This window comes from Ornithorhynchus anatinus, chromosome 12, assembly GCF_004115215.2.
Source record: "Ornithorhynchus anatinus isolate Pmale09 chromosome 12, mOrnAna1.pri.v4, whole genome shotgun sequence".
NCBI classification, from domain to species: Eukaryota; Metazoa; Chordata; class Mammalia; order Monotremata; family Ornithorhynchidae; genus Ornithorhynchus; species Ornithorhynchus anatinus.
Genome location: NC_041739.1, coordinates 43,448,608 through 43,456,589, shown reverse-complemented (window position 1 = coordinate 43,456,589; position 7,982 = coordinate 43,448,608). Strand labels below are relative to the sequence as shown.

The following is a 7,982-nucleotide window of genomic DNA, read 5'->3' as shown; positions in this document are numbered from 1 at the left end:
CACCCAATCCCTACGTGAAGGGGTTGAACTATGATCCAAAGATGGTGCCGCCTCCTATCATATTTACTTATCTATCTTATCTACCATATGATGCCATGTGATACGATACCAGCCTAGTGTCCTCCCCAAGATTGCTCCCTGCCCCCAAGGGCATGGAGTCTTGGGGGTAGTATGGCAGTCCAGAGGGGGGAATGCTGATGGAGCTCAGCTGCAGCTTAAATCCCTGCAGCATGGCATGGATAGATCACGGTGGGAGCTGGGGTTCTGAGTGTCCTGGAGGGGAGGCAGCAGTTACCGGTGGCATTACTCCACAATCTCTTGGGATGAGATCACTAAGGATTGGATCCTTTGGTTTAGAGCTCATGTAGAGAGAGCCATGAAGTGGCATGGCTCTCCTCAGTTATCTGCTTGGGCTGGAGCTGGTGATGGGTCAGTCACTCTGACCACAGGGTCACCGGGGAATGTGATACCCACATAGTCACTGTGAGATCATGCATTGGTTGTCATGGCAACCAGCCTTGGTGAACTGGGGAGCTCAGAGAGAAGGAAGGGTATGGATACAGCAGGATGCAGAAAGCAAATTTCCCAGTGAAAATTCCCCCAGCACAAGGTCAGCCACATGGAGGGCCACAGAAAAGTAAAAATACTTTAGAATTCATCTATTCATAACCTTGCATCTTCCCAGGACAGTTTCTCAGATGTATCTCCCTGGAGCCAGTAAAGAATTTAAGGTTTTAGGAGTTTTAGGGGGGAAGAAACCTCCCTGTACTCAACAAGGGTTAAAGGTGGAAGGGATGCCTGGATATCATTCTTGACTCAAATCAGAAATGGTCCATCTGGCCCCCTGCAGCCCCAGACTCTGAGCAGAGAGGAGAAAAGGGGTGGTGGGGGGAAGTGGAAGAAGGGGGCTTCTGTAGCCCAGGCCTTGTTGGAGCTCAGACCTTTCATTCAATAGTATTTATTGAGCGCTTACTATGTGCAGAGCACTGTACTAAGCGCTTGGGATGAACAAGTCGGCAACAGATAGAGACGGTCCCTGCCGTTTGACGGGCTTACAGTCTAATCGGGGGAGACGGACAGACAAGAACAATGGCACTAAACAGCCTCAAGGGGAAGAACATCTCGTAAAAACAATGGCAACTAAATAGAATCAAGGCGATGTACAATTCATTAACAAAATAAATAGGGTAACGAAAATATATACAGTTGAGCGGACAAGTACAGTGCTGTCGGGAAGGAAAGGGAGAGGTGGAGGAGCAGAGGGAAAAGGGGAAAATGAGGCTTTAGCTGCGGAGAGGTAAAGGGGGGATGGCAGAGGGAGTAGAGGGGGACGAGGAGCTCAGTCTGGGAACGCCTCTTGAAGGAGGTGATTTTTAAGTAGGGTTTTGAAGAGGGAAAGAGAATCAGTTTGGCGGAGGTGAGGAGGGAGGGCGTTCCAGGACCGCGGGAGGACGTGACCCAGGGGTCGACGGCGGGATAGGCGAGACCGAGGGACGGTGAGGAGGTGGGCGGCAGAGGAGCGGAGCGTGCGGGGTGGGCGGTAGAAAGAGAGAAGGGAGGAGAGGTAGGAAGGGGCAAGGTGATGGAGAGCCTTGAAGCCTAGAGTGAGGAGTTTTTGTTTGGAGCGGAGGTCGGTAGGCAACCACTGGAGTTGTTTAAGAAGGGGAGTGACATGCCCAGATCGTTTCTGCAGGAAGATGAGCCGGGCAGCGGAGTGAAGAATAGACCGGAGCGGGGCGAGAGAGGAGGAAGGGAGGTCAGAGAGAAGGCTGACACAGTAGTCTAGCCAGGATATAACGAGAGCCCGTAATAGTAAGGTAGCCGTTTGGGTGGAGAGGAAAGGGCGGATCTTGGCGATATTGTAGAGGTGAAACCGGCAGGTCTCGGTAACGGATAGGATGTGTGGGGTGAACGAGAGGGACGAGTCAAGGATGACAACGAGATTGCGGGCCTGCGGGACGGGAAGGATGGTCGTGCCATCCACGGTGATAGAGAAGTCTGGGAGAGGACCGGGTTTGGGAGGGAAGATGAGGAGCTCAGTCTTGCTCATGTTGAGTTTTAGGTGGCGGGCCGACATCCAGGTGGAGACGTCCTGGAGGCAGGAGGAGATGCGAGCCTGAAGGGAGGGGGAGAGGACAGGGGCAGAGATGTAGATCTGCATGTCATCTGCGTAGAGATGGTAGTCAAAGCCATGAGAGCGGATGAGTTCACCGAGGGAGTGAGTGTAAATGGAGAACAGAAGAGGGCCAAGAACTGACCCTTGAGGAACTCCAACAGTTAAAGGATGGGAGGGGGAGGAGGCTCCAGCGTAGGAGACCGAGAATGATTGGCCAGAGAGGTATTGGATGTTATTGAGAGGCCTCTGGGTGGGAGGGTCGCAGGATCAACCAAGCAGGTTTGGGGCTGTGGAGCTCCACCCTCACTGTCACTGTCCTCTGTCTGGAAAGTTCAGGCTCCACAGTCACAGTGCAGCAGGAGCTGTGGACACGGCTTCAGAAAACGGGCCCAGCAGGGGGAGGCTGTCTGTTGCTATTTTAGTGTTCAGTGCCCAGAGGGGGAGATTTCCAACCAGACAGGTAGGTCCATGTAGAAAACCATCTCCTTGCATGACCTAGCATATGCTCCTGAAGGGGTCTCACTGCCCACAGCCTGTGTGCATGAGCCAGATAGTGACAGACTAAGGGCATGGGGAGACAGAGACAGGCAATGGTAAAGCCCAAGGGTCAGACCAGAGATGGGCTCACCTGATGTCAGACGCAGATGTCCTGGAGGTTTTACTCAGCAGCTCCCTGTCCACATACTGGGGTGACTGCAGGTTGAGGGCAAGGCATGGAAAACACAGTCTTGGCACTGAGCAGGGAGTCTGGGAGATGGGTCAGATTTGAGGAAGATGAAAAATCCCAGCCAGGGCTGTGCCATTGATGGGAGGAGGGAAAACTGTGCTGCAGGGGGCAGTGAGATTCTGTTCCTTCCCTTTTTCCTTCCTCTTTAAGGCACTCCATATTCACTCCACCCTCAGCCCTACAGCACTTACATACATATCCATCATTTATCAATTTATTTATATTACAGTCGGTCTCCTCTTTCATACTGTGAGTTCCTGCTAGGCCAGGAACATGTCTACCCTTGCTGTTGAATTGTACTCCTCCAATCACTTAGTACATCATTCTGCACATAGTAAGTGTTCAATGAATACTATGGATTAATTGATTGATTGAATGAATCTTTCCTTTCAGATGCAGAACAGTGTGTGAAGTGTCCCGAAAATAAGTATCCAAACATTGCGAGAGATGGCTGTCTCCAACAAAGTGGTGAATTTTCCATCCCTCAAAGAACCTCTGGGGCTGATCCTGGTCTGAACGTCTCTCTCCTTCTATCTCCTCACAGCCCAGGTTTTAGGGGTCTTCATTAAGCACCGAGACACCCCCCTAGTCCAAGCAAAAAACTGCACTCTCAGCTGCACCCTCCTGATCTCCCTCAAGCTCTGTTTCCTCTGTGCCCTGACCATTATTGGCCAACCCACCCCAGCCTCCTGCCTCCTCCAACAAATGGCTTTTGGTGTCGTGTTCACTGTGACCGTCTCCTCCATCTTGGCCAAAATTTTCACCATGGTTCTGGCCTTCAGGGCCACAGGCTTGGGGAGCAACATTAGAGGGTGAGTGGGGACCAGAGCCTCGACTTCAGTAGTCCTGTCCTGCTCCCTGGTCCAGGTAACCATCTGTGTGATCAGACTGGGCACCTCTCCCCCATTCCCAGAGATCAATACATGCTCTGGGCCTGGACTCATTATAATCGAGTGTAATGAGTACTCTGTGATTGCCTTCTATTGTGTCCTGGGTTACTTGGGCTTTCTGGCTCTTGTGTGCTTCACCGAGGCTTTCCTGGCCAGGATGCTGCCTGACAGCTTCAACGAGGCCAATTTTATCACTTTCGGCATGCTGGTGTTCTGCACCGTCTGGGCTTCCTTCCTCCCCCATGTCAGAGCACCAAGTGGAGGGCCATGGTGGCTGCGGAGATTTTCTCCATCATGGGCTCCAGAGCTGGGGTTCTTGGCTGCATCTTCATCCCCGAGTGCTATGTGATCTTGCTGCAGCCTGACAGGAATACCCGGGAGTGGTTGAAGAGGAAATGAAGCTTGGGACATTAGTTCAAGGCTGTTGTTTTTTTTGTTTATCATTTTTCTTCACACCAATTTTCCTGCAATATCAGGACAAAAGGAGAAAGAAAAATCCCATCAGGGACATCCAGAAGGGATTCGGTGGCCAACCCAAATCAGAAGTCAGGCCTGGATGATCTCATGGATCACTGGAGTGTTTGTCCTGTAGCCACCTAAGCTCTTCTCTTTTGCAGGCTGCACCCCTACATGAACTGCTGATGTCTCCTGCTGTTTGTGCTGAGGATCACTCCAGTCTGGGCCTCAGTGATCCCTAGTGCAGTGGAGTAAGTGCTCTGGACACACAACTCCAAGGGTATTGGGCAATTGTCTATGCAGGAGAGGATGCAGCAGGTATGGTTGAGAAACTCGCTTAAGTACCTGCTTAGAGCTGGGGAAGGTTTGCTTTCCAGCTAGGATAACTAATGGAAAAGTGGGACAGAAACAGGGGACAAAACCTGACCCCTCATATTCCCCTCCTGGGTAGGTGGGACAAATATAGGTGAACAAAACTGGCTCCCCACATCTCCCTCCCTCTAGGTGGACTCTGAAAGAAGTGTGGTCTGCCTCAGCTTGGCCTCTGGGTTCAGGGCTTGTGGGGAGGAGGGGTGGAGACTCTCTCTCCTCCCCTGCCTCTGGCTCAAGGGCACTGGGGAGCAGGGCTGAGGCTCCACTCTTTCGCAGCTGGAGTTCTGGGAGACAGGACCAGAGCCTTTCCCTGGTAGCCTGGACTCATGCTCAAGGACAAACCCTCAATCTCCCTGCAGTAGGTTGTTTGACTCCATTTGTTTCTGGTAGTTGCCCATAATCCCCTGGATTGTGCTCTTTCCTGTCACACCCCATTTTCCAGAGGCCTCAGCCATGAACTGAACTCACCTCTGTAGGAACTGATTGTACAGTCCTTTGCCACTTCAATAGGGTTTTGGACTCAGTGGTGCTTGGTGGTTTCTGTGAAGAGTAGACCAGTGGACTGGAGTTGGCTCAAACCTGGGGCAGTGGGTGGGGAAGGGGACGATGGGGATCTAGGTCTCCACTATGGGAAGGTGGAGACCCTTCCTAGTGGGACAGAACTCTTAGGAAGGAGAAGGGAGGTATCAACCCTCAGTTCCTTTCCCTATACACCCTACTTTCTGCATCAGCTATTCATTTGGGTCTGCACACTTTAAGCCTTTGATATTAACCCCACCCAAAGCCCATCTGCTATTAAGTTTATATCCTTATCCTCTGCCAGTTTCACTATATGTAGTTTATTTCATTTTTTGTCTCCCCATCTGCATGGTAAGCTTTTTGCTGTCAGGGATTGTGTATACCAATTGCATTGTATTGTAATCCTCCAAAGGTTTAGTGCAGGCCTCTCTACACCTGAAGTGCTCAATAATTACCACAGATTGTTGGAATCATTGACTGATTCATCGGGGTGAAAGTGTATCTTTCTTTAAACCCCTGTACTTCCCCCCTCTCCGCTTCTTTTTTCCCCAGTGACCTGGTCTTCTTCATTGAGAAAATTGAAACCATCAGATGTGATCTCCCTGAAATCTCCCCTGCTCCTCTCCATTCCCTCCCTCCTCCTGCCTCTTCTTCAACATTCCCTCCTTTCCCAACAGTATGTCAAGAAGAAGTGTCCTGCCTTCTCTCAAGTTCCAACCGCATCACCTGCGCCTGACTCCATCCTTTCACAATTATCAAAGTATTTGCCACCTACTTTGTCCCTCTCTGATAGCCATCTTCAACTGTTAATTCTCCAGTAGCTTTTCCCCTTTGCTTTCAAACATGCTCATATATTCCCTATCTTAAAAAAACCCCTCCCTTGTCACCTCAATTCTCTCCCATTATCACCCCTCCCTCCTACCATTCCTCTACAAAGTCCTAGAGTGAGCTGTCTACACCTATTCTCTCAAATTCCTCTTCTCCATATCTTTCCTTGACCCCCATCTATCTGGTTTCTCTCACTTTCACACCAAAGAAACCACCCTCTCAAATGTCACAAATGATCTTTTTCTTGCTCAATCCCACAGCCTCTATTCCATCTTAATCCTCCTCGACCTCACATCTGCCTTTGAAGCTGTCGAGCACCTGCTTTGCCTGGAAATATTATCCAACCTTGTCTTCACTCACATTATCCTCTCCTGGTCCTACTCCCTGATAGCTCCTTCTCAGTCTCTATCATGGGCTCCTCATCTGCCTCCCACCCCCTAACTGTGAGCATCCCTCAAGGTTCAGTTTTGAGTCCCCTTCTATTCTTCATCTACACCCACTTCCTTGGAGAAATCATTCGCTCTCATGGCTTCAATTTCCTTGGCTAAGCAGATGATTCCCAAATCTACATGTCTTCACGACCTTGCTATTTGAGAAGCAGCATGGCTTAGTGGAAAGAGCCTAAGCTTGGGAGTCAGAAGTCGTGGGTTCTAATCCCTGCTCCACTTTGTGACCTTTGGGCAAGTTCTCTGGGCCTCAGTTATCTCATTTGAAAATAGGGATTAAGACAGTGAGCCCCACGTGGGACAACCTGATTACCCTGTATCTACCCCAGCACTTAGAACAATGCCTGGCACATAGTAAGTGCTTAACAAATATCATTCTCATTATTATTATGTTCCCACAACACCTCACACTTAACATGTCTAAAACAGAACTCCTCATCTTCTCACCCAAAACCTGTCCTCCCCAATTTTCCCATCATTTGTAGACAACACCACTATCTTTCCTGTCTCTCTAGCCATAACCTTGGCATTATCCTTCATTCAACTCTCTCATTCTCCCTCAAAGAAGCAGCATGTGGATAGAGCATGGATCTGGGAGTCAGAAGGTCATGAGTTCTAATCTGGGCTCCACCACTTTTCTATTGTGTAACCTTGGGCAATTCACTTCACTTCTCTGAGCTTCAGTTACCTCTTCTCTAAAATGGGGATTAAAACTTGTTTAGATACAAGCTAATCAGGTTGGACACAGTCCTATCCCACATAGAGCTCAGAGTCTTATTCACCATTTTATAGATTGAGGCACCTGAGTCCCAGAGAAGTGAAGTGACTTGCACAAAATCACATGGAAAACAAGTGGTGAAGCTGGGATTAGAACCAGATCCTTCTGAATCCAGTCTCTGCTCTATCCAGTAGGCCAAGCTGCTTCTCTAATTCAACAAATGAACATGAATAGCAGCATATACTAAACTCAGGCAAGGAGGCTCCCAATTTTGTGGGAAAAATGATGTCACTCAATCTGCCAGGGGATAAACTGACTTGTGTCCAGAGTTAACTTGGCCCACATCAGGGTCGACCTAGCAGGCCAGGATTGTGTCCTGGTTCCATCAAGGGAAACTCCCCAAATGCAGAGAGAAATCTCATGGAGGGCTAAATTTCACTGTACTCAACGCAGCTAGATACTGTCTTGGAGAGAAGATTTTAATTTTTTTATGGTATTCATTAAGCACTTACTATGTTCCAGGCACTCTACTAAGTGCTGAGTAAGATATAATCTAATCAGGTTGAACACTGTCCATGTCCCACATGAGGCTCACAGTCTTAATCCCCATTGTATGGATGAGGAAATTGAGGCACAGAGAATTGAAGTTACTTGCCCAAGATCACACAACACACATATGGTGGAACTGGGATAAGAACCCAAGTCCTTCCAATTCCCAATCCCATGTTCTATTCACTAGGACACACTGCTCCTCAAAAAACTGGTACGCTATCCCTGACCAAGTAATGGTCTTACATTCTTTCCTAACCATCTGGGGCTGGCAAAGTCCCCCCCCCGCTCCCAACCTGCCATATATTGCTTCCTCTCCTCTAAACCATGGGTAAGTGGAGGCATCGTTCCCCATAGTAGT

The 7,982-nt window shown here is 49.4% G+C and overlaps 1 long non-coding RNA gene across 1 annotated transcript; it reads left to right on the top strand.

Moving 5' to 3' along the window:
- The first annotated feature begins 414 nt into the window (after positions 1–414).
- On the top strand, positions 415–3,802 carry LOC114815421. The gene is made up of 2 exons (XR_003763185.2): positions 415–610; positions 3,237–3,802. It is a non-coding gene; the product is annotated as an uncharacterized LOC114815421 (long non-coding RNA).
- Positions 3,803–7,982: the final 4,180 nt, after the last annotated feature.